Source organism: Mixophyes fleayi, chromosome 11 (assembly GCF_038048845.1).
Source record: "Mixophyes fleayi isolate aMixFle1 chromosome 11, aMixFle1.hap1, whole genome shotgun sequence".
Lineage (NCBI taxonomy): Eukaryota > Metazoa > Chordata > Amphibia > Anura > Limnodynastidae > Mixophyes > Mixophyes fleayi.
The window spans coordinates 80,122,775-80,148,903 of NC_134412.1; the positions used below are offsets into that span (position 1 = coordinate 80,122,775).

Here is a 26,129-nt window from a genome sequence, read left to right on the forward strand (position 1 = left end):
TCTCCTATTGGGAGCGCTAAAGCAGCATAGATACCTGATTGGAATAAAATTGGGTACCCACTTATGCAACTCACATGAACATGCAGAGAATATACAAACTCCACACAGATAGTGCCCTGGTCGGAATGGAACCCATGACCCAAGTGAGAGGGCAATGCTAACCACTGTGCCACCATGCTTATCTACAGTAGGCCACACTCTTGGTGGCTTTGTTGATCAGTTTAAATTATTTAATGTATGATGTGCTTCACCTGTTATTGAAGATCTTCACTCAGTTTAGCTCATCTTACTAAATAGTGTTATCATTAAACATTATTATATATGTCTTTCTGTTCTCGGTATAGCAGCTATCTCTTGTTTGCTTGATTCCTTTTTGGTAAATAACTTTTAATATTAGCTGTCCATTGCAGCTCCTGTGTTGTCATGTTCCAACAACCCTGACATTAGCACCAATGGGATGTTGTAACAGCTCTTCCTTCTGACTTAGCTCTACAGAAAGTACCAGTGATAAGAAATATGAACAGTACAGTTTGCTGTTATATCATTGTATGATGGCGAAAGCCTCTCATCTTTCTTATGTTTTATCATCTGTTTTAGCTTGAAGTTAAGGTGGATATTGTATCCTCTGTACAGAGGCTGGCAAATTTAGCCCAGGGGGTGTGACTCAGCGCAGCAGCCTATTAGGAACATTTTAAAGCCAAAAAAATGCAGGTAGTCCTGTGACCCAGCCCAAGGTAGCCCACTATGGGACCGGCCCTGCCCCTGCCTGTGTAAACCTGATCTAGTGTTAGGTCCCTGTTATTCTCAAGCCGGGGGTATATTTACTAAGCTGCGGGTTTGAAAAAGTGGAGATGTTGCCAATAGCAACCAATCAGATTCTAGTTATCATTAATTTAGTACATTCAACAAAATGACAGCTAGAATCTCATTGGGTGCTATAAGCAACATCTCCACTTTTTCAAACCCGCAGTTTAGTAAATATACCCTCAGAGGCAAATGCAGGATTTGCAGAGGGGGGTTTCCACCCCACGCCGCCAGTGGGCTTGACCAGCATCCATGGGGACGTGGCTATAATTTTAGACAGTGCTTGGCTGCTCTCAAACTCTTCCCATCCCCATAATATACATGGGCAATGCTGCGTGCACTACTGTTAGATGCACACAGCTCTCCCTTTTCAAGCAGAGCTGTGTGAAGCGGAAGCAGGGTCCAGCCACCTCAATTATACAGTGCTCCAGGCTTGGAGGGGGTTTTCTAGGCACTAGGACCCCCCCCCCCCCCCCACGGTTTGCCTATGACCCCCCGGACTTTGTTTCTTCGAGACCTATATCCTGATAGGTAAAAAGGTCTCCTTCGAAATCCATCATACATACAGCTACTGGGGTTTAGTGTCAGATGCCCATGGAGCTAGAGAATCAGGTTAGCAGTGAGCACCACCAGAAATAGTCATCATAAGCAACAGCTCGCAAGCAATTATAATAATCCATTGTGTACCAGTGTACCCATAAACTTTTGTTTAGTTTGAATGGGTGAAAGATTATTTCAAATGCCACTGTTGTGTGGAGATTAGTCCCCCTCTACCCTTCCAATGTTATATTTATATAAAGCTCTCTCTCTACCATTCAGATGCAAGTGTGTGAGAATTGGTGGAAAAAAATTGCACCAGTGCAAGAATGCTATAGTGTAGAACACTTGACACTGTAAGAATACGTTACAGGTGGTGGTTCTGAGATATTTACAATATTATTATTATTTAAATAGCACCAACATATTATCAAGCGCTGTACAGATAATATGTAATCATTCACACCAGTCCCTGCCCCATTGGAGCTTACAATCTAAAATCATTACCACATAAATACAAACACTCTAGAGTTAATTTTTCCAGCAGTCAATTAACCTGTTATAGACTATAAACCTTGATGATAACAATGAATTACATGAGCCACCCCATATTCTCTATTACTCTATGGTCCCCCTTATTTGTGTTATCCCTTAATTATTCATTACATGTCCACTGTGTCTCTACAAGAGCCTTGCATATCAGTCAATTCCCACCCATTGGCATCTCTTGCGCTGAGATATAGACGCTAATTAGTGACAATATGGCTGCCCAATATTTTACAGCACAAAACTGACAAGTCATTGAGACTGACAAAAACTACATCCATGCAACTACAACTCACCAACATACATTTATTTTATTATAGAAACTAGATAACAATTTATGTTAGCCATTACTATAAATTATTAATCTAAATTATACACAATTTAGATAATAGTGCCAGTTTAAATGTACATACATGATGCAGTACATTGTACTGCACTAGTGCTGTCAATTGTTAGGTCAGTGAGAATTGTATTTTAAAAACAAACAAACAGAAGCAAACATTTCTCCCAGAGAAGGTGACAATCCTGCAAACCAGGAAACCCATTGTTTATTTTTAAACCACTCAATGGTAAGTTAACTCTGGCTTATGTTCCATAAGGCACAAGGAAAGCCGAATAACTACCTAAAAATAAATAAATTGTTAGGCTATCACAGTCAGGGGCGCACGCAGGATTGTCAGGGGGGGGGTTCCCCCCTGACCCCCAAAAAACAAGCGAGGGCTGCAGCAGATCCGTTTCGGCAGCGCTGTCCTATAAAGCAGCCGCGGTGCTGTCAAAGAAGCGTCCGCGGCGGTGCTGTATACTTAGTTAGCGGAGGGGGGGGGTTCTGGAGACCCAGAAACCCCCCCCTGTGTGCGCTACTGACAGTGATGGGCAAACGTTTTCAGGAGCGGGCCAAATAAAAAAAGAAAAACTTTAGGCGGGCCAATATAATTTATTAAAAAAACTCAAATATCGAAAGTATATAATACAAATTTTTTATAAAATTAATGTGATGAATGAAGCTGTGACTGCATTTCAATAAGTTCCTCGTATCTATTTTTTTTTAATTTAAATATAAAAACAAAGAATTATTATTTTAATAATTTTATGCATATTTTAATGAAATTTTATTAAAAAAAATATTGGCGGGCCGGACAGAACCTCTAAGTGGGCCGGATCTGGCCCCGCGGGCCGTAGTTTGCCCATCACTGGGCTATCATCTTTAGAACAAGTGACTCATGTTTTAAATGTATTTCTACACCAAAATATGACTGAGGGAGGAAGTGGCACCTCTCCCCCGCAGATTAATATGTAAAGTAGACCAGCACATCCTTAATAACTTCTCCCCCCCCAGACAGAGCTAAGGATCACACTGCAGCATTCATAAGCGTTATGTCTGTGTCGTTGTCATTAAAGATTTCACGCTTTTGAATGATTTTTATTCACAGAGACAGACCTAAGGATCACACTGCAGCATTCATAAGCGTTCTGTCTGTGCCGTTGTCATTAAAGATTTCACGCTTTTGAATGTTTTTTTTATTCTCCTCACCGTCACATTCGCGCAAAGGATGTCGGGAGTTGTAGTTTCTCCGCTCCCTTGCATTTCTTCCTCTCCTGGCCGACACGTCGGGACCGCACGGAGCAGCAGATCAGGTCAGCAGCCGTCTATGTGCCATAGTCCCCGGGGTCCGGGGGGCCCAGCAGCTGGAGAGAGGAGAGGGGTGATTCCCGGGCCGGCCGGGTGTCAGCAGGAAGCCTAGTAAGCTGCAGCTCAGGGGGGGGCGGCTGTGATCACTAGATCTGGGGATATAGCGCCTCGCTGGGGCCGAGCACTGGCTCCTACAGTGGGGCCCTGTGTGTAGACCTCTGGCTGGTAGGGGACGCCCCCCACTTAGTGTATATTATAATATATTTATATATATATATCACAGTCAGGTCACTGTAGGCGGCCCACTGGCTCCTATAGACCTACACAGACAGTCACACATAGTTGTCTCCCCCCCAGGGTCTAACTGTCCCCAACTTTACACAGCCCTGATGACACTGACAGTCCCCAAAATTAGGACAAGTCCTCTTATTAACCACTTATTGCCCAGGCCCCATGTTATTTATTGGAGTCTTAGGGAATCCCCAACAATCTTAATGAGTCTGTCACCCAAGGTGATTATAGTCCTTTTACCTATATATAAAAATGACACTGATTCATTTCCACACCAGCTGGCCTAAAGGACTGTGGTGAAGTAAATAAGATGGATAATAAAAGCGGATGCAGCCAGATACATTTTTTTTTCTTTATTCTAGGTAACTCCCAATATTTCACCCCCCCCCTTTAAGTATTAAACCATTCCCCTCTACTTGCCCTCTCACATAGCCCTGCACACGTTAGTTACCGTTCATCTGGTTTGTGTCTAGTAATTTTGCAGCCAGATACATTTTTTCTTTATTCTAGGTAACTCCCAATATTTCACCCCCCCCCCCCCCCCCCTTAAGTATTATACCATTCCCCTCTACCTGCCCTCGTATATAGCCCTGCACACGTTAGTTACCGTTCATCTGGTTTGTGTCTAGTAATTTGCAGTGAAAAAAGTACATTTTGCAGTGTTTTGATTATAGCCTTGTGGTAACAACTCAGACTTGTGCTGTAATTACAACACACTGCAGACACCAATGGGTCAAGTTCACTCTTAGGACCCTGTTGTCTTTTTTGGCCTCAAATGTTTGTTTTGATCCTTTAGGTAAAACAAAGTGGCGGGTAACTTGTAGATATGTGTCAAAATAAAGACAGCTAGAGTTGGCATCCAGCTTACCAGCCTGAGGCTAGATGGGTACTGTTTTGCTGCGTTGTGCCTGCTGCTATATGAAAATAGCTTTTGTTGCCTTTTGATCTTTTTTGAATGTATATAGAAACTATTGCCATGAGTTAAAAGGGATTCCTGTCTTGTCAAGCACTCTGTAATATACAGTTTAACTCTTTCGCAAGGAGTAGGAATGTCATTATACCTCTACAGCCTTCAGCATTCTTTAAATGTGTAATTGCATAATTATATTCATTCTGTTAATGTTAAAACATTAAGTTGACGCTGAGTAATATGATTATTGCCTTGTCTTTCCCTCCCTGTATTACATGACTATTGGCCTTTTCTGTTCTCTTCTTGGTTCGTTATTTGAGTCTTTTTATATTTGCATTATTTAAAGTATACCCATTGGCTACTCAGTGGGGGCAACTGTTTTTGTTACTGGTGCAGCCGATCTATTCACTAGCAATTAGTATCATCGATGTGGCAATTCGGTGGTGTCACTAGTTCCTAGTGAACTGACAAGTTGAATATTGGTTCAGGCCACAAAATTGGGGCATCCACTCTGTATTGGAGACAGGTGTGTCAAGATTTTTCTTTTATTTAACATCTGGTTAGAAGCCTAAAATCACATCATAGACTTTTTTTTTTTTTAAATATAATATTTTCATTGTTAAGATCCATTGCGTTTTAATATTTGTTTGTTTTTCTGGCAAAGCTCTATAGTAAGCTCTGAACCAGATATCTACAGATTAAATTTACACAAGTTACACAAATAACTTGTTTCTACATGCTCAATCAGGGATGATGGCAGTATACATATTTAGGGCTAGATTTACTAAGCTGCGGGTTTGAAAAAGTGGGGATGTTGCCTATAACAACCAATCAGATTCTAGCTGTCATTTATTTAGTACCTTCTACAAAATGACAGCTGGAATCTGGTTGCTATAGGCAACATCACCACTTTTTCAAACCCGCAGCTTAGTTAATCTAGCCCTTAGTGTTTTTCTTCTGGTTGGAATAAGCTTTGACATTCAGTCCTCTTCTACAGAAGGAACTTTTCCTTGTGATTTTGGAGAATTCTGCTGTAGCTTACCAAACTTTTTAGTTTCCATTTTCTACATCTGATGTTACAACTCTATTAGACGAGTGAGTCAATTTCATCATCTTCATCGTATCTCTAATATCTGTTATGAATCATAGTGAGAAGTGTTAAGTTTGTGTCACTTGAAGGGGTTATTTTTACAGTAATTGTGAGTCTGATTTTACACAGAATAAAAAATCCCTTCTAAAATGAGCATGACATTGACTTTCTGTTTTAGACAATTGATTTTTTTTTTAATGTAGAGGACAAATTGTTGTATTGAGTTTACACCTTACATGTAGTTGTCTAAAAACAATTGGCCTCCTTTACTTAAGCTGGGTACACACTACACGGTTTTCGTCCTATAATCGGCTCAATCAGCCGACATACGACCGCTCGTTCAAATGTCGGGCCAGTGTGTGCAGTGACGCGATGGTCGAAAGTCTGCCCAAATGGACGATTGTCGCCTCATTCGGTTGGTCGTACCGTTTAATATTTTCCTTTCAATCTCGTTTCCGCTGTGTAGTGTGTATAAACTTCCCACCGATCCACAACAGTGAGTACGAAATTACAGTCATTGCTCACGACAACATGGCTGTAAAAGTCGCTAAAGGGACGTCCGCTCTTCCCTTTATCGTCCTAAACAAGGCTAGTGTGTATGCAGTCCATGGACCGAGCGATCGGAACATCGATCGCATGTAAAATCGATCGGCATAAAAAGTTGGTGGAAAATCCTGTAGTGTGTACCTAGCTTTACATTGCATTTTGGGGCAAAGTTTGCACTGAGCTACAGCAGCAACCAGACAACAATTGGCTTTTATTTGTATAGTCAGCAAATGGTCAGACACCTGCTTTCATTTCCTATGATTTATTGCTACATTTGCACCTAAATATAAGGTTAGTAAGTGATCCCTAATGAGTTAAAATTCTGAGTAAATCTTGACTTTTCTGAGCGTTTAAGCTAATATTGCATGGAGGAAACTGTCATCAATATACTAGTTTTTAATAGGTTGTATAAAATGATTATATTTTAATTGAACTTTGTTATTTAAAGAATTAGAAAATATCTAACCATTTTTATTTTGTATTTGTATGATTCTTCTCTTTATTTATTTTATTTATTTATTTATTTATTTATTTTAGGGAATTGCAGTTTGTTTGTTTTCTTTAACAACTTGTTATTGCTATGATTGAGGAGGTTTAGTCTGTGATTAATGCAGACAATATACCCTAAGGGGTATATTTACTAAACTGGGTGTTTGAAAAAGTGGAGATGTTGCCTACAGCAACCAATCAGATTCTAGCTGTCATTTTGCAGAATGTACTAAATAAATGATAACTAGAATCTGATTGGTTGCTACAGGCAACATCTCCACATTTTAAAACCTGCAGTTTAGTAAATATACCCCTAAGTGTCTTTTATGCACATTATGCTCCTATCTTATCTTTAACCATTTTATATATAGTAGAGTGTGTATATAGCACTTTCCTATCCTGAAACCCTTCTACGTACCATCGATCTGCTGTTTCATGTTGCTGATGTCATTTGGTTTGAGCAGATGATGTTGGATTAGAGACTTGACTGAGGGGCTTGCCCTTAGACAAATGGCTCACACTATGCCCTGCTTATCCCCCTACAGTTGGCAGGAGCTGCAGGTCAGGAGTGTTAAACACATCAAGTAATAAAGTTAGTTTAATGCTTCGTTGCTATAATGAATATTTCAAGAGAAGAACTGACCGGCAGCAGATTGCAGACCACCTTTATTATGGTGATCCACTTGACAGACCAAATCACTGTAGGACATGTCACTGCAATTACTTCAACTATATCGATCTTGGGTAACACGTTTGATGGACGCGTCATCCTCCATTGAACCCCACGGTGTCTTTATGGGCTTGTACTCATAGGAATTAAAAAACACCTGTTAAAAACATAGACAAAGCTTATACGTTTTCCTTGCAGAGCGTTCAGAATGTTCTCAAAGCCTCCCTGCAGCATAGAGCACCAAGTGCTTAATAAGTACTCCCGTAGAACTCCATCATATTGTACCGAGCGTTAACACTTGTCGGACTTTGATGTGAAGCATATGCTTGTCGGAAAATGTGCGTATTTATAATGTTTGTTTTGACTATCATGAGTAACAAATGCGTTTAAATGATCAGATTGGCTAGGAATTTTTTTTGTTTCTTTTAGTCAACTAATGTGCTATGGAGTCTGTCTCCTTCCACCCATCGGTGAGATTGGAAACGCTGCCAGCATAAGGAAGGTCACAAAAATAAAAAATGTACTTAAAAGCAAGATTTGGTTTAGAGACAGTTTTTATAGGCGACCTACACCTTTTTGTTGATTGTTACTGCACCATTTCCGATAATCTTCTAATAGAACCCCCCAATGTCCTTTATTTCTCTAGTTATAGGTACCAGCAGGAAATCCACCACGTCCCCATGAACGTGGCCTTTAGGCCTCCCACCAATGAGAAAGGCCCTTTATCCCCAGTGCCTGGATCCATAAGGTTCAGTCTGTCAGAAACAAGGGTCTTTCAAGCCCCGCTTAAAATGAGGTTTAGTGAGGATCCCTTTAACTTGGGCTCTGCTGTAGTTTTACCCAAGGGACAGAATCTTCAGCCAAATCACCACCTCTTTATCTGTGGGCCAGAGCCCAGAAGGGTCACCCGTACCCATCTGTCATAGTACCCAGGACAAGGAATGTATCTCCCCGTCTACCCTGTTGAGGGAGCACTGTCTGCAACTACGGACCGCTTTCCTTTGCTCGCTGGACTATGACTTCTCGGGTACTTTAATAATCAAAACTTGTATAACTCAATATATAACACGAATGCAGTAATATTAGTTTCAGCAGTCACATATTGACTATTGTCCTTGTCTCTACTGCTGGTTTTGCCGGTTGTTACACCCACACGTCGCCCCACTTTTGGCGGACACAGTGTTGCAAGAACCTGTGGGTTGGCACAGATTGTGCTTTTCCCTATGCCGGGTACCTGCTCTGGTTATACCTCTCTCCTCCTTCCTGGTAGCTGCAAGTCTTCCTCTCAGACAATAGTTTCCAGCAGTGCAACTGTGATATAGATATCCCTTTTATATGCAGTATATATCCCTATGCTGCATTCCCTGATACTCATGGAGGGGCCCCAGGCGACTTTAACTTTTTTACTGATGCCTCTTTCCGTTACACCAGGGGTAGGCAACCTGCGGCTCTCCAGGTGTTGTGAAACTACAAATCCCAGCATGCCTTGCCACCTATCTGCTAGTTATCTACTGGCAAAGCATTCTGGGACTTGTAGTTTCACAACACCTGGAGAGCCGCAGGTTGCCTACCCCTGCGTTACACCATCCAATCCAAGTAAGAAAAAATACAAATAAATCGTATGGAGGAGGACTGGTTATATTCGAGAAATTGTTAGGATTATGATGGTAAAAAAAATAAAAGCAAAGCGTTAATATTAAAGCAGTATATTTTAAAGGGGTCTTTCACCTTCGGACATCTTTAGTTGTAGATACCTTTCTGCAACTTTTGTGAAATACATGTCATTATCTTTTATAACTTCCTTTTGTGCATTTTAGACATCTACAGTATTTATTTAATCAGAATAGTTCAACACCAGGGAAATTGCATGTCAAATGTAACCGCGTCTGATATGTGGTTGTGAACTTGGGTTTTGCTTGCGTTTCGGAGATCCATAAAGATCACTCAATGGACCTCCGTGCGTTTAACTTACGTTAAATGCACTGAATGTCACTGGCAACATTTGGCAAACTGCAACACTCCCAAACGCGAAAAAACATTGCCAGTGGGTATGGGGTAATTTAAACCAATGGGGTCCATTTTCAGACTCCTTTTTGTGCGTTGTGATAACGTTAAAAGACACACAATAGATTATGAGGACTTATTGATTGTCATATCCCTGTGAGGCGATATAAAGTTGCTCTCTAGATACGATCGTATCCAATGTGGTAAGCTTGTCGGAGGTTTGTCAGATTCCAATAAACAACTAGGGGTCTGCTTATATAAAGACATAGGGGTAGATTCAATTAGCCGTGAGGTTCCTGCACAGAAATATCATAGTTATTGTGCAGGAAACAGGTGCGAATAAAGATGAGTGACGATTATTGACAGAAACATCCCACAGCGACTCATTGTGTGCGGTTTCCTATGGGTTCTCGTGGCTAATTGAATCTCCCTCATAGAAGTAAAGTGCAGAAAAGTAAATGAATGTATTTAGTAAAAGTTCTGGGAGGGAAGGTACAAGCCAATAAAGTAATGTCATCTGAATCTAACAATCCCCTTTATTAATGGTTGGCTAAATTTATTTTTATTTTTCTTATATGCCATTTACTTACGTCTCCCCAACAAGCTTGGCTTTGTAGTTTCTCAGTTCTTTGTGCCGAACAAAACTAATTTAATTACGTTTTATTCTGTAAGCACTGTATCTAACTGTGAATTGACCTGTGTTGGACAACAGCGAGCATTCTGTAAATAGATTTTATGAAGAGTTGGAAAGGATTCCTTGTCTCGTTTCTGTATATGTGTAGGAACTAGCATGACATTATACTGAAGCGTTATTTATTTAAAAGTACCGCAGTTAAAAACAAGAATGTTTGTCTGTGGGCTTGGTAATGCAATGCAGAAATTGACCACTAGGGACACTGCTCTATTGGAGCCCTGTTGTGTTGGATGATATTTAATTTTACCTCTGCCAAGGAAGCCGTATCACAGCTGTTAACAATTGAGACTATGCAGATAAACATGAATGTCTGTGCTGAAGGGAAAATAATCCTCTACACTTGAATATAGGTGTTGTTAATGTTACGAATTCCAAAATAGAACGCTGTGAACTTCTAAATAGAAATGCAGTTTTTGAAATTTCAATGGACGCCCATTGCCTCTCATTGGTTGAAAATCTGAAAAGGCACATGTATAGCTTATTAAAGGTAATAAGTGACTTTTAATGACAATTTTAATTACAAATATAGACCTGTGGGAGAAATTAAGTGGAGATATGTGCATTTTACTGAAAATATATTTTAATTTTTAACGAAGGACAAAACTGCAGTGCATCTTGGGACTACTTGGGCACCTATCAGGAAACTGCCTTAACATTTAGAATTGAAAGGTTTTTTGCGTACATCAAAAGTGCTTTAAAAAAAAACTGACCCAAAACCTTTCTAGGCTCTTTTTTGGCCGATTTTTATACGGACATCCACTTTTTTTTTCTGTTTTGTAAAGTAATCTTAACAAAAATAAATAAAAATTAAAGTTATCAAGTTTCCAGTTAACACTCTTCCCACCAACTATATCTACCTTTTCTGGATCCCCAGCCATTTGCCCAATACTCACCCCTGGGGGTAAATGTATCAAGCTGAGAGTTTTCCGGCGGGTTTGAAAAACCAATCAGATTCCAGCTATCATTTATTTAGTACATTCTATAAAATGATAGCTAGAATCTGATTGGTTGCTATAGGCAACATCTCTACTTTTCAAACCCGCTGGAAAACTCTCAGCTTGATACATTTACCCCCTGGTCTCTTTTCTACTTTATACATTCTTCCAAGCCTGGATAATGTGCAGCTAGCGGGCTGACTATATGGAGGGGGAATTCACTTCTGCCCAATGTGCCGCCGAACATCCACACATTTTCCACGTACATCGAGAGTAGGGAGAGCCTGGGGGTGAGTATCGGGCAAATGTCAGGAGTGGCGGCTGAGGATCACCTATGGTGAAAGTAGATCGGTGTGGAGGGTTTGGATAATATTTCCACATCACTTCTCTGACGGCACCATCAGGCGGTTGTCCCTGCTTGCCTATCAGGGGCCAGAAACAGAAGAGGTTAAAAAGCCCCTCTTCACCATATATCTATACCTGGTCTAGGGGCAGAAGAGTCCTTCTGGTGGAGATGGTGTTTTTTTTTTTTTTTGTTTTTATGGCTTCATAAATAGTGGAACTGTTATTCGGTACCTGTCTTCCATGGAAGAGGGTAGGAGCTTGTGGCCTTCATGTCTGCTTCACAAAAACCTTCAGTCCGGGTAGAAGTGGTTGAGCGCAAAACATGAGGATGCCAAATCTCGGCCATCCCTGTGAGATTGCGGGTAAAAAATTAATAAATCACTGTATTGTCTTCGTCATACTTGTACTGACCAGGTTGCAGTACAGTGGAGTACAGCAGCAATGGAAGAGATTGTAAGCTTGATGACGAAGGAGATATATAGTACCTTCCTATATTTGAATAAATCCATGCCTTCAGTGACTCATTAAAAGCAGGAGAGGAGTCCGGTAGCTAAAATCAGGCCTCTGACTCAGCGGAGGAAGTAGAAAAGGAGAAAAGTTTATCTTCAGATGAAAAAGTCTCCAAAAAAAATGTCAATCCTTCTGATTGATGACTTCAGTTCCTTCAAATATCCCATAGTCCAGCAAGCAGAATTAGCCTAGAAGAGGATACAAGGGGCTACTACAACCTAATTCATGCTCAGCATTGCTTTTTGAGCACAGGTTTGGCTGGAATAGCAGAGAAGTAATTTAAGCAATGTGACACCTGGATAGCAAATACATGGTGCTTGGTTCCCCACCTTTGCTCAGGAAGGCAGTGGACCTTTACTCCGCTCACATGGTTTCTAGGTGAGCACTTTTCAAATACAGCAAGAGGAGCGATCTGGCTAAAGACATGGCCAGGAGAAGCATCACCAAAGGGTGACAACATTTTTGAAAAGGCAACTGATAAAAAGAAGGAAATGTCTGTTCGAAAGAAAACCATTTAAATCCCCCCCCCCTCCCCCCCCCAAAAGGTCAAGGTCCTTATCAGAATGGAGACAGAAACATAGATTTTTGGTTCAACCACAACAATGAAGTAGACCAGAAATCTAACCAACAGTGAGGGCAATACGAGGAAGACTGTCCAATATTCTTCTGAACTGCGAAAAGATTACAACCAACCAGTTGATTCTTAAGATCATCAGGGAGGAGTACACACTCAAAATTATTATACAGCCTCAAGGGTTCTGGCTACTTATGTATAAATATCTGTCTGCCCAAACAGCAATGCAGTCTGTAGTTACTGAAGTCAATTTGACCCCTTCTTAGGAGAAAGTTGTATATTTAGGTATCTTGCTGCAATCGTGTAAACCAGACAACCAGCATTCCAGAAAGCACAGTTCACTCAATAATAGAGAATTTGTTTTTCATAGAAAGTGAGAGCGAGAGTCAGACAGATCATGTCAAATTTGGGACTTGTTTATGACAGCATGGTAAAATGAAGTCCCTTCTACGACTGATTCTCTTTTCCTCAAAAAAGGAAAGCGACTCTGTAGACCTTAAGCTGATCTTTTCAAGGAGTCGTCTGAATTGGTGGTCATCTGGAACCACATGATGGCCAACATAGATGCAAGTCTAACTAGAGCGGAAGTGCATTCAAGAGAAGTTTGCTTACAGAAAAGTTTAGAAGTATTCCCATAGTTATAGATAACTACTAGTGGTCTAGAAAGTCCTGAGAAGGAAGTACCATTATATGCTTTTAGCAGGTTAGTATCCTCCCCAACAATGATGGTGGCCTACTTGAAGAGACAGGGGCAAACAGCGTCCTCTTATCAACCCTTGCAAGCAAAGTCTTTGGGCAGAAAAATCACTTTATCAATTGCAGTGGTGCATCTGGAAGAGAAGCTGAATCTAGTGGCAGACTGTCTCGGCAGAGACACGTTGGAACAGGGGAATGGACAATGTTCAGAATGTCTTTCAAGTGGTAACTCTCTAACAGTATGTTCCAAAAATCAAACTATTTGCCCCAAAGGAGCACAAGAAGTTAATTATTTTCATTGAACACCAAGGAGGTTCTCATGCTCAAAGTCAAAAGTGGAACTTCAGTTTGGCTTATGCATATCCCCCTCTGCAATTAATTCTGTCGGCTGAAAACAAAGGTTATGCTAATTGCCCTTATATTAGCCGAAAAAGATCATAGTTCATGTTTTTGCCAGAAAATGGCAACCTGGGAAATCTGAGGGTGTTGCTGGAAATCCCAGAACGAATATCGCAGGGGATAGTACTGCTCCAAGAATTGAAGAACCTACCACGTAGTGTCCGACATCTTGAAAGAATGATCCTGAGACAGAAAGACTTCTTGGCCAGGCTCGCCAATGTGTTGCTAAAGATTAGAAAATGATTCAAACTCTATCTTAAATGCTGGAATAGATTTTTAGTTATAGCAAAGAACAGGGCTCAGTCATTTGTCCTAATATTCTTGATTTTTTTTTCAGTTTAGCCAAGATCTAGGACTCGGATTTTGTAATTTTTTTTGAAAGTGCACTTGATGGCTTTATGTATTTCCTCTCAAGAGACTAGTAGAAGAGTTATTAATGAAAGACATGCTGGTTTGTACCTTCTGTAAAAAAAACGGGGTCTTTCTATGGAACCTGAACTTGATTGACCCTCTCCCTCTTTCATTTCTCTGCAGAGAAATCTTTGAACATGTTTCTCCTTCTACTGAACACCTCGGCTCAAGTCCTAGTCTTCCAATAACCATAGTTATTGACCCTGGATGACCGGGCAATTCTGAGACTAGATCCTAAATTTTGTCTTAAGCTTCCACAGATCACAGGATTTGGTTCTGCAGACCAGAAACAGAACATGAAAGTTTCTCTGCCTCAATGTCAGAAGTTTTATGGCTTATCTGAAGGCGACTAAAGATTGGCAGAAAGACCATAAACCTCTTCGGTTTAAAGGAACAAGTAAAGGGTCAAACTCGACAGTAGCTAGTTTCATTGGGCAAGCCATTTGTGAGATCCATCAAGCCATCCAACAATGTTCCTTCTATTGGTCCTGAAGCACATTGCACTATAGTAGTCTGAATGTCCATTGAGGAGATCTGCAGGGTTGTTACTTGGACTAGGGCACACACATTTCTTAAACGTTGGAAATTAGACTTCTTAGCTAACCAAGATATATACTTGGGGTATAAAGTCCTTCAAGCAGTTGTAATTCCCTAATAAGTTTTCATTGTTCTATCTAGGGATGTGCACCGGCGACTTTTGGTGTCTCGTGTTTTGGGTTCGGATTTGTTTCGCAAAACATCTGCCGAAAGGTTTTGGTTCGGATTTAAGGTTTTGGATTCGGATTTTTTTTGAAAAAGCATAAAAAGTTTAAAAATCAAGTTTTTGGGCTTATTTTCACTCCTACGCTATTATTAACCTCAGTAACATTCAATAACAATCATTTCCACTAATTTACAGTGTATTCTGAACACCTCACAATATTGTTATTAGTCCAAAACGGTGCAACGAGGTATCTTTCTGGACTGCGTAGAGGAGTGGTCACCACAATATAATAAGAAAACCATCAACTGGTCTTTTAATTACACCAAAAATTGTACCTGGACTGCGTAGAGGAGTGGTCACCACAATATAATTTAAAAACCCTCAAATGGTCTGAATCCCACCAAAAAATGTACCTGGACTGCGTAGGAGTGGTCACCACAATATAATAAAACCATCAACTGGTCTTAATTACACCCAAAATTGTACCTGGACTGCGTAGAGGAGTGGTCACCACAATATAATAAGAAAACCATCAACTGGTCTTAATTACACCAAAAATTGTACCTGGACTGCGTAGAGGACGGAGTGGTCCCCACAATATAATCAAAAAAAAAAAAACTCAACTGGTCTGAATTCCAGGGAACAGATGGCGGACACCGGATGGACGTCTAAAACCAACATAGCAGTTAAGGGCGCAGTTCCGCTTTTTTGTGACTGCACAAACAATTAACGTAGTAATAGAAATGACAGTTTTTTTGTTTTTTTTTTTAAATAGAGAAAGAAAGAAGGTTGTACTAGAAATGGCAGTTCCTCTTTTTTGGAACTGCACAAACAGTGATGAAAATGAAGGTGGAGCTGGTGGCATGTCACAGTCCACTTCAGAGGACAATCTCCTGACCAGCAGGTCTTTGCACCGCTGTAGACTTGTGTCCACCGGAAACAGAGACACAATATACGCTTTAAACCGAGGATCGAGAACGGTGGGCAGAATGTATTCCTCTGACTTTAAAAGAGTGACCACCCTCGGATCCTGGCAAAGCGTACGAAGGGCTTCATCCACAAGAGCTACATGCTTGGTGGAATCGCAATGGTGTACCAGCTCCTCCCTCACTTTCTCCAGCTGCTACTGCAAAAGCCTGATCAGGGGAATCACCTGACTCAAGCTGGCAGTGTTGGAACTGACTTCTCGTGTGGCAAGTTCAAATGGCTGCAGAACCTTGCACAACACTGAAATCATTCTCCAGTGCGCTTGACTCAGGCGCATCCCCACTCCTTTTCCTATGTCTTAGGTGGCTGTGTAGGCTTGAATGGCCTTTTGATGCTCCTCCAGCCTCTGCAGCATATAGAGGGTGGAGTTCTAGCACGTCACTACCTCTAGTTAATTTAGATTGCAAGGCTTGTAAATACTTTGAAGATAAAAAAAAGCAGGCTGCACAGACTGTAGAACTAGAAATTCAAATATACAAAGAAATGGACAAAGGCAGTTTGGTATCTGTCTGCATCAGATCCCCTCTCCACCAGGAGTAAAATAGAAAACTATTCAGCTGTTATATAATCTAGAATATAAATAGAAATTGAGAAAGGCAATTTGGTATCTGTCTGCATCATAATCATCAACATCCTCAGCGCCAGCTACATCAATATCCTCCTCCTGGTGTACAACATTCACACCTTCATTAGCCAAATCTGTAACTGGACTGTGGGTGATCCTTCCAGCATATGCAGAGGGCGTGCTGCAAATGCTGGATGGAGTCACCTCTTCCCGTACAGTGATGGGAAGGTCAGGCTTCACAACCACCAACACCCTTGGACTCGCCTTGGGGATTTGTGATGTCATCTGTTTAGAAGGCAGAGTTCTTTGCTGTTTTGTTGTTGTTGCTGACAGCATAACTCTCCTAAATTTTTTGTAGGGGGGGGGAGGAGGAGGGCTTAGATCCTTGGGTGAAGCTGGACCACTAGTCATGAACACGGGCCAGGGCCTAAGCCGTTCCTTGCCACTACGTGTCGTAAATGGCATATTGCCAACTTTACATTTCTCCTCAGATGATTTTAGGTTTCTCTTTTTGCTATTTTTTGAGAACTTGGACTTTTTGGATTTTACATGCCCTGTACTAGGAGATTGGGCATCGGGCTTGGAAGACGACGTTGATGGCATTTCATCGTCTGTCATGACTAGTGGCAGCAGCTTCAGCATTAGGAGAAAGTGGGTCTTGATCTTTCCCTACTTTATCCTCCAAATATTCGTTTTCCATTATATGTAGCACAAGAGAGCGTACCCCTAAGCCACACACACTCGGCAAAGCCTTTAAAAATTATATGCGGCACAGGAGAGTACCACTGGACTTATACTGCTGAATCAGTGAACTTTGTAATATATCAGTACCACTGGACTTATACTGCTGAATCAGTGAACTTTGTAATATATCAGTACCACTGGACTTATACTGCTGAATCAGTGAACTTTGTAATAGCAGTACCACTGGACTTATACTGCAGAATCAGTGAACTTTGTAATTTATCAGTACCACTGGACTTAAACTGCTGAATCAGTGAACTTTGTAATATAGCAGTACCACTGGACTTATACTGCAGAATCAGTGAACTTTGTAATATAGCAGTACCACTGGACTTATACTGCTGAATCAGTGAACTTTGTAATATAGCAGTACCACTGGACTTATACTGCTGAATCAGTGAACTTTGTAATATAGCAGTACCACTGGACTTATACTGCAGAATCAGTGAACTTTGTAATATAGCAGTACCACTGGACTTATACTGCAGAATCAGTGAACTTTGTAATATATCAGTACCACTGGACTTATACTGCTGAATCAGTGAACTTTGTAATATATCAGTACCACTGGACTTATACTGCTGAATCAGTGAACTTTGTAATATATCAGTACCACTGGACTTATACTGCTGAATCAGTGAACTTTGTAATATATCAGTACCACTGGACTGATACTGCAGAACACAGCACAGCACAGCACAGCACGAGATCTACCAGGACAGAGGACCACCTAACACACCCTCCCTCTACCCTGATCAATGCCCGAGTGAAGATGGCGGCGACTAGCGGGGAATTTATAGGATCCGAGTATCTCGAGATCAGACAGCGGGATTATGACTCCGAGCCTCGGTTTCAGGTTTTCATTTGGCGCCAATACCCGGATCTGTCTCGGATCCGACTCGGATCGGCAACATTCGGGTGGGCTCGGATTCACGGAATCCGAGTGCGCTCATCTCTAGTTCTATCTCCTGTTGGTGTCTGGGAAGTGAAAGTCTGGATTATACTTTCTGATATTTCTGTTAACATGATTGCACTATGACGGCACACTTATATCCCTACTTAATTGAAACCTACATTGAAATAGTTCACAAAGGCAACAGAGGGGATGGGGCTTTTTAAACTCGTTTGCTTCCCGTTACGAGCAGGTACAGGGACAAGCTCTTGGTGCTGTCATGGAGGAGTCCAGGAAACCGAATCATCCTTAAAACTAATCCACCCTTTTTTTTTTTTATTTTAATATTTCTCATGTGTGTTTTAACTAGTTGTTAAAGTACCTTTTTGTTACCATTCATCATCTCCTGCCTGTCTGTGTCTCCCCCGTATTGAATATGAATTGGGCAGGGATGAGACCATCTGTAGCCACACGGATCATAGGAATTGTTCCAGCGGCAGGAGATGAGTGAGATATCTAGTAGAAGAGTCCTACAATGTACAGAAGTCACCCAAAGCCTTGTGATACAAGGCTCCTGTCCAACTGATGGGGGACAAACGTGCACCTCTATATCAGACCAACTTCATACGTCCAGTTTTTGGCAAAAACATAAATCAGTATTTTAATTGGGTAATCCATAGTACACATTGTCAGATAGGATTGTATTTAGTACTGGTTTAAATTTTATTTATTTACTGGGGTGACTTTGCTTTGAATTTTTGGCATTTTACAGAGCCAAAAAAAGGTAATTATCATCCTCGTCATTTATTTATATAGCGCCACTAATTCCACAGCGCTGAACAGAGACCTCACTCACATCAGTCCCTGCCCCATTGGAGCTTACAGTCTAAATTCCCTAATATAGACACACAGACAGAGAGAGAGAGACTAGAGTCAATTTTAATATCAGCCAATTAACCTACCAGTATGTTTTTGGAGTGTGGGAGGAAACCGGAGCACCCGGAGGAAACCCACGCAAACACTAGGAGAACATTCAAACTCCACAAAGATAAGGCCATGGTCGGGAATTGAATTCATAATATAACTTTTAATTTCTATTTATATCAAATTGAGAAAAGTGTTTCCTTTTTAAGCACATGTTAACTGTACGTTGATATTATTCGCTCTGCCATTGTCAAGATGCATTATGCCACAGTGCACCGAGATCTGCCACGTCTGCAAACCGTACATTTTATTTTAATTTGTACCTGTCGGCTACCCACAGGTGAAGTCAGCTTTCAGTGGGCTGAGCACATCTTCGTGAGAATTCAGCCAATCGATTCATTTAGAACTAGTGACCGCCTGATGTGTGTCGGCTTTGTGTCTAGTGTAGTGATAGGCTGAATATTGGTTCCGCCCACTGCGTAAAGCAGGTAACGTTTTGGTTGAAATGTCTGTAGATCTGTGTGTGAGGATGAGTCAGCCGGTTTGATCTCCTTACAGTCTTGTCTTTCAGAAAGTGAAAGCTGTTTATAGCCCTCTGTTCGGGGCAGTTTGACCTTGTAGGCCATGTTTGTTAATTTTGAGCTAAGCCGTGAAGACTGTTACACAATGTTACCAGTTTGTTAGTTACACACACGTGTGAGTCCGTGCGTATTTGATATCCATTTATCACCAGCGTGTTAAAATCCCGGAAATGGGCAGTACAGGCTACAAAGCCTTAATTGATTCCTTTATTTCACATAGCAAATCAGTGTGTGCGAGGATAAATATTACACCATTTATAGGTAGAGTGTATTTTGACTCTATGGGCTAGATTTACTAAACGGCGGGTTTGAAAAAGTGGATGTGTTGCCTATGGCAACCAATCAGATTCTAGCTATCATTTAAGTGCATTCTACAAAATGACAGCTAGACTCTGATTGGTTGCTATAGGCAACATCTCCACTTTTTCAAACCCGCAGTTTAGTAAATATACCCCTATATCTATATCAGTGTTACGTAAAATTCAGAAGTACACCGTGCAGAAAGGGACACTTATAGAACTGTTGGCATGCGAGGTGTTCCATTTTTTTTGTTTTGTCACAGATTAAAACAAAACTATTCTATACCATACTTCAGTTTTTCATGCATTTTTCTGCACGTAATTTTATACCAAGATGTTGTCATTAAGTAACGTAGCGACTGGCAAATCAAGCCCACCTTCCCAGGAGCATTGGTTGGACGGTGAGACCTGTCATAGAATGTTGCATGGCATTCAGCAACAATTTAATTCATTTGGAATTTGTGTGTAAGCAGCCTCCACGAGAGCCCTGCACAGCAGTGAGATTTTTGTATATCCCTTTCTATATTCCAGGCATGCACAACTGTTCTGTGTCACCCTTTACACAGGGCAATGCTAATATTTACACATTGGGATACAATGTAAAGCTTGGGGGTTATTTAAATTGATATTGCAAATACTATTAATGTAAAATACAAATACATTCATTATACGTACAATTGTAGCCTATAATGAAATCAAGAAGTAAGTAAACACTTGGTAGTAATAAAGTGGCCTGCATTATTATTGCAGCACTATGATGAGGGACTGAGGGAAAAATATTACCTGCGGCCCTCCATTGTACTATGTTTAAACATGCTGTAATATAAATTATAGTGAACTTTCATACTCCCCCCTTAAAGGGGACCCATCACCTTCACACAATGATGGCGTCCACGTTAGGGCCTGCAGCCTATCGGTTCGCTAGGAATTGGTGAGAGCACCGAGACACTCCCTGACTCGTATTTGGGAGAACCAATTTATATTTGAGGTGCCGGTTCTGAGATTAGATAAAATTATTATAAGTTCACCTCAAAAAATGGCTGCCTCCACTGTGTGCAGGTGACAGGAGCACTTTAAGCCAGACAGGGGGCTGCTACATGCAGCCATTTTTTCCCCAGAAGCGGCAAATTAATCCTCCAATCATAAGCCGCAATTTCTCGATTGCAGCTTGTGATTGGTCCTCTCGTTCACATCCTCTCCTGGTTTTTGGACAGGGCTGTGGGAGAAAAATTTGAGGAAAAAGTGCTGCTCGGATGATTTATCCAAAGACTATACCCGAAACTTTTTGAATTCTTTACAAGTGACTAAATGTGTTCAGCATGCTCTGCTGTCTGTCCCCCCGTCTTGTACGAACGGTTTGCATTTATAAAAAAAAACTGCCTTTGGACTGTGGAGCTCCTTTATTAAGCCTCAGCCAATTGTGAGAAACGTGTGTATGACTGGATAGAATGATAGGCTTGCGGTCTACTAGGTAACACAAATGTTCTGTACAGATTGGGGTTTGGTGGCTTTCCGTAGAGGTGCGAGGGAATATGAGCGGAGATTTCTACCGTAATTGCCGACACTGAGCGCGTGTGAGATGTCCACTCGCCACATCTCCGACATTTTTTTGAACCTCCTCCTTTTTAAAATGTTACTGTTGCCCCTTCTGGTCTATATTCCATGCTAGTTTTATTAAAAAAAATAAGTGTGTAAAGAACGTTTGTGATTCTCCAGGATACATTCCTAACTGTCTGATATTGATAGACCTGTGCTTCTGTGAGAGCGGTTCTCTGGTGTTTAGTGAATGATGGTGCTGGGAATTACCTGTAGTGTGGGACGTTCCAGACACACACAAACATTCATTACAGCATACTCCTGTGACCTCAGTTGTTTGGTATCTGTATACACTTCTCATATCTGTCATGTAGAGCAAGGTGGAATCCACATACAGATCAGATAAGCCATCGGTATCTCATCTCATGCATATTTAAATGTTATTGTTTTGTATTCAGTAGTTAACTGGAAATGTGAAGGTATAAATAACGTAATGCACCTGTTTTTTCACCCATGTGCAAGAAAGAAATTTGGTTGCGTGGGACAAGATTCTTTCAATTAGATAAGGGGGTTGAAAATGTGCATTTAATAAAATAAAATCTTCTATGTTGTCTACTTTATGGCCACACGCATGAAGGTCCTGCCCACGTTCCACCACCATCCCATCCAGGCTTTCTCTATCGGGATAATCCGACTGTCCAATATGACTGTCTAAGTTGTAGCCATGGAGGAGAGGGTTAAATGCAGAAATGTGGCATTTGTGAGTGGACTGTCCACACGGGGGTCTTGCATTGGGGTATATGTTAGCTGAGGCCTGTGGCCATGTGAAAGTACTGGTCAGCTTTTATATTGTACACTAAAGGCTCTAGCAAGCGAGTGCATTCAGTACAATTATGGTGTAAGATACCATCATCATAACCACCATTTATTTATATAGCGCCACTAGTTCGGCAGCGCTGTACAGAGAACTCACATCAGTCCCTGCCCCATTGGAGCTTACAGTCTAAATTCCCTAATACACACACACACACACACACACACACACACAGGGCAATTTAATAGCAGCCAATTAACCTACTAGTATTTTTTTTTGAGTGGATTATTGATCTGTCTGCACAGGCAGCAGTAGGAACATGTTCAAACTTTTACCACTATCTTCTGCTACCTGTGTAAGAGGGACGTACGTGATGCCCTAGGGATCAGTGGTCCCAAGTGCAGCCTATTCCCGCTGTAATGCCTCACTGTGTAATGCTCCCTTCACAACACAACATAGATAAATGTAAGAGCACATGTGTAAACAAGCCCTGAGGCTCATTGACACGATCTGTTCACACAAGTTTATGAGAGCAAAGGACCAAGTAATAATTTGCATGTTGTGCTGATATTCTCATATAAAGGAAGAAGGAAAGAGATCAACATGGCAGTGTCTGTAATGGTTCTGTAGGGAACAGATGGGCCTTGCGTTGGCTTAGAAGGAAAAATTGTGAGCAAAATATAATTTGTCTGCTGCATTTTCTAGGCTTCAGTGACTAATTAGATACCATTTTAGCCGTTGTTGTTTTTTTTGTCAAAAAATTGAATGGCTTTTATTAGATGTTATGTGTAACGTTTTGGTTCCGCTACTAACTAGGTCGTCTTCCATCATGGTTCAGAAGTTGGTGATTGGGTGAAGGTTGCAGAGTAGGGGTACATACTTTAGGCTTCTATTTAGTGTTTACAAGCTAAAGAATAAACCGGAGATGAGGATGATTTTGAATTCCGTATAATCGCACGTAACATAACGGCAGAGGGGTTACCTTAGACATAAAGCAGTACTGTGTGAATTCACAGAGTGATTGGGAGTAACATAAACTCAGTCAGCTGGTTCAGTAATAGATCCGTTGTGTGTAAAGACTATCTGAGCAGATAAAGGAAACTGCAGGAGGAGATATTTTATTGCTGGTAAAACCCCATTCATCCTGAGAAGCCGGTAGCCGCTCCCCTCTGCGAATCATCTTGCAGCTTTTACAAGGTTCTGAGTCTTTTTTTATTATTGCGTTCAGTTTGTCAAGTGTTTGCTGTGACACAAGGGTTTCAAAGCAGCGTGGGACACCCCCTCTCCTGGTATATTCTTCATGTCTCCATTTTAACAGTCATTCTAACATATTTCCTAATAATTTAGCTATTTATAATACTGGTCCACTGGACTTTAGGAAAATCATATTATTGTACTTAAAATAATAAGAGTAGTTTTTACTCAATTGTAAATATGATACCTTTGCAGATCGCCCACATCTGTACCATATACCAAATTTTCAACCCTATCGTTCAGAATCTACACCAGGGCTCAATACAATGGTCTACAGGGGGTGCAGTCACTGGTGAGACAGTCTGGCAGAGAATCAGAAGGAGTCCACTGCACTCCCATAGAGTACTGCAGAGCTCTTCGTCTCAAACAAGACACATGAACATAGTCTCATCTTGGGGAGGTCTAAACTTAACACCGCAGCATGCTTGTTGCACCTGCCTGGTAGTCATCCCACTGGCATCACAGGTTGGTCATTTGTCTTAGAAATGACTGACAGTCTCTTGATAGCAGGTTGTGATTGGTTCTCCCATTAACTCCCGTCTCAGATTTTTGGCTGGGGATGCAAGAGGACCGAAGGGACAAGCTCCACAGCTGCTGGTTAGTGGGCAGAGCATTGGCACAGAGAAACGGGGTTCAACACAAGACAGCTGGGCAACGGATTAGAGCGTAAGCTCTTACCTGTTGGTCACAGGATACAGCAGGTGATAGTCGCAGGCAAAATCTTCAAGCAGTGATGTTATATTGCTCAAGAGTCCTCACAAGGACTTTTACACACTAGTTTGAAGTACTGGTAATGATCCAGAAGTTACAGATGGAATGATACATTACATGGTCAAACAGTGCTCTTTTTATACAGTTTTAGAGCCATATCCTGGCATGAGGTAACCCAGCCCCTGTCTTAGCTGTCACTGTAACACCTGAGATTTTGCAATGAATGTTTACCATTAGGATATAATATTCTCTAATCTTGCATTTAACACAGTTTAATTGTGATTTCCTGAATCGCTTGCATCCTGAGTCTTACAGAGACAGAAAGCCTAACAGCAAGTTTAATTATCCCCTCCTGTGCCTTCAGGCAAAAGGATATATATTGGTCGATGAGATGAAAAGGTCTAGTTAGCATGAGGATTACCTGCCTTCAGACAGTGCAGAAAACACAGTAGACAAATTAGGAAGGAGGGGGATTTCACAATGTCAGCTGTTGGTCACATGATTGACCAGCCAAAAATCACTTTAGACTTAGCAAGATGGGGTAACGGTGATCCCCCACTCTCTCTCTCTCTGGAGTTGTGTAAGGTGGCAAGAAGCAGGGGCAGGTGCATGTAACTTGCTCAGTGGTTTAAATAAACATCACATTTTGTGTTTAGTTTGTCTGTGAGTTTAGCATCCATCTTTTTATACATTAACCCATACAGATCAGGTATGTGATATACAGTATTTTTATCCTTTCCAGAATTTTTCACCAGCTCCAGTAGCCAGCGAGCTCCTTCCACAGTGTCACACACAGTATATGAGTGATAACTGTCCTGCAGAGCTAATATTATTGCCTTAACAAGTATAAAATATTTATCAATAACTTCTTCTGTAAAGTAAATGTTATGTAAAGATACACATTAACTATATCATATTTATATCTTCATTGTAAGTTTCATATATAGGCTTTGCTTTTATTTTTAATTTCCTCCCAATTTTGATCCCTAATATTTTACTTCTAGGCTTCCTGAATAGTTTCTAATGTTCATGACACCCAGTTCATCTCAGCAGAGCGCTCTATTGTCGTCCTGTTTAAAGATACATGATGATAAAAACATACTGTTTGTTGTGATTGTTATTTGCTGATTGTTTGCCTTTAAGCATTGGGTACTGTCACAGTGATAAAATAGACAAGTGGGGCAGATAGGGATGATGATATGCACCCATCCCACCTATTGAATTAGGGAATTTTTTCAATTGGCATTGAAAATGTATAGACTTGACCTTCATGGTGTGATAATGTACTTATTACAGCATAAAAGTGAATACTTGGTGCATGTGAACCTTCATAGTCTCACATGCCATCATATAGCCAATATAACCCATACCCCCTACATAGCCTCAAACGCCCCCTGGCCTACGATATTTTGCCCTGTGTCCCCAGGAACTGCAGCATCACCTCTGTTTTCTGGAGCTGGCATTGCACTAAAACGGATTCCCAACTTTAGTACTGTGATTGGTTCCCCAGTACGAAAGGGTGTAGGTCAGCGTTGGCTAACCTGTGACACTCCAGGTGTTGTGAAACTACAAGTCCCAGCATGCTCTTCCAGCAATAAGCTGCTATCTATTGGCAAAGCATGCTGGGACTTGTAGTTTCACAACACCTGGAGTGTCACAGGTTAGCCAACACTGGTGTAGGTCCTACTGAACTTAGGCAGCACGGTAGCTTAGTGGTTAGTATTTCTGCCTCACAGCACTGAGGTCATGAGTTTGCTTCCCGACCATGGCCTTATCTGTGTGGAGTTTGTATGTTCTCCTCGTGTTTGCGTGGGTTTCCTCCGGGTGCTTCGGTTTCCTCCCACACTCCAAAAACATACTGGTAGGTTAATTGGCTGCTATCAAAATTGACCCTAGTCTGTGTGTTAGGCAATTAGACTGTAAGCTCTATTGAGCAGGGACTGATGTGAGGGAGTTCTCTGTACAGCGCTGCGGAATTAGCGGTGCTATATTAATAAATGATGATCACCTTTGGCTGGAGTTTGCTAGGCAGTAGTAT

The 26,129-nt window shown here is 41.2% G+C and overlaps 1 protein-coding gene across 2 annotated transcripts in view; it reads left to right on the plus strand.

Moving 5' to 3' along the window:
* The first annotated feature begins 3,433 nt into the window (after positions 1-3,433).
* The window catches only part of FOXJ3 (forkhead box J3), a 69,973-nt gene continuing 47,277 nt past the window's right edge, over positions 3,434-26,129 (plus strand). Inside the window, exon 1 of one of the 2 annotated variants that reach the window (XM_075189901.1) lies at positions 3,434-3,522. The gene's annotated coding sequence lies outside the window, so the exon portion shown is untranslated. The other variant, XM_075189902.1, reaches the window with a different exon arrangement.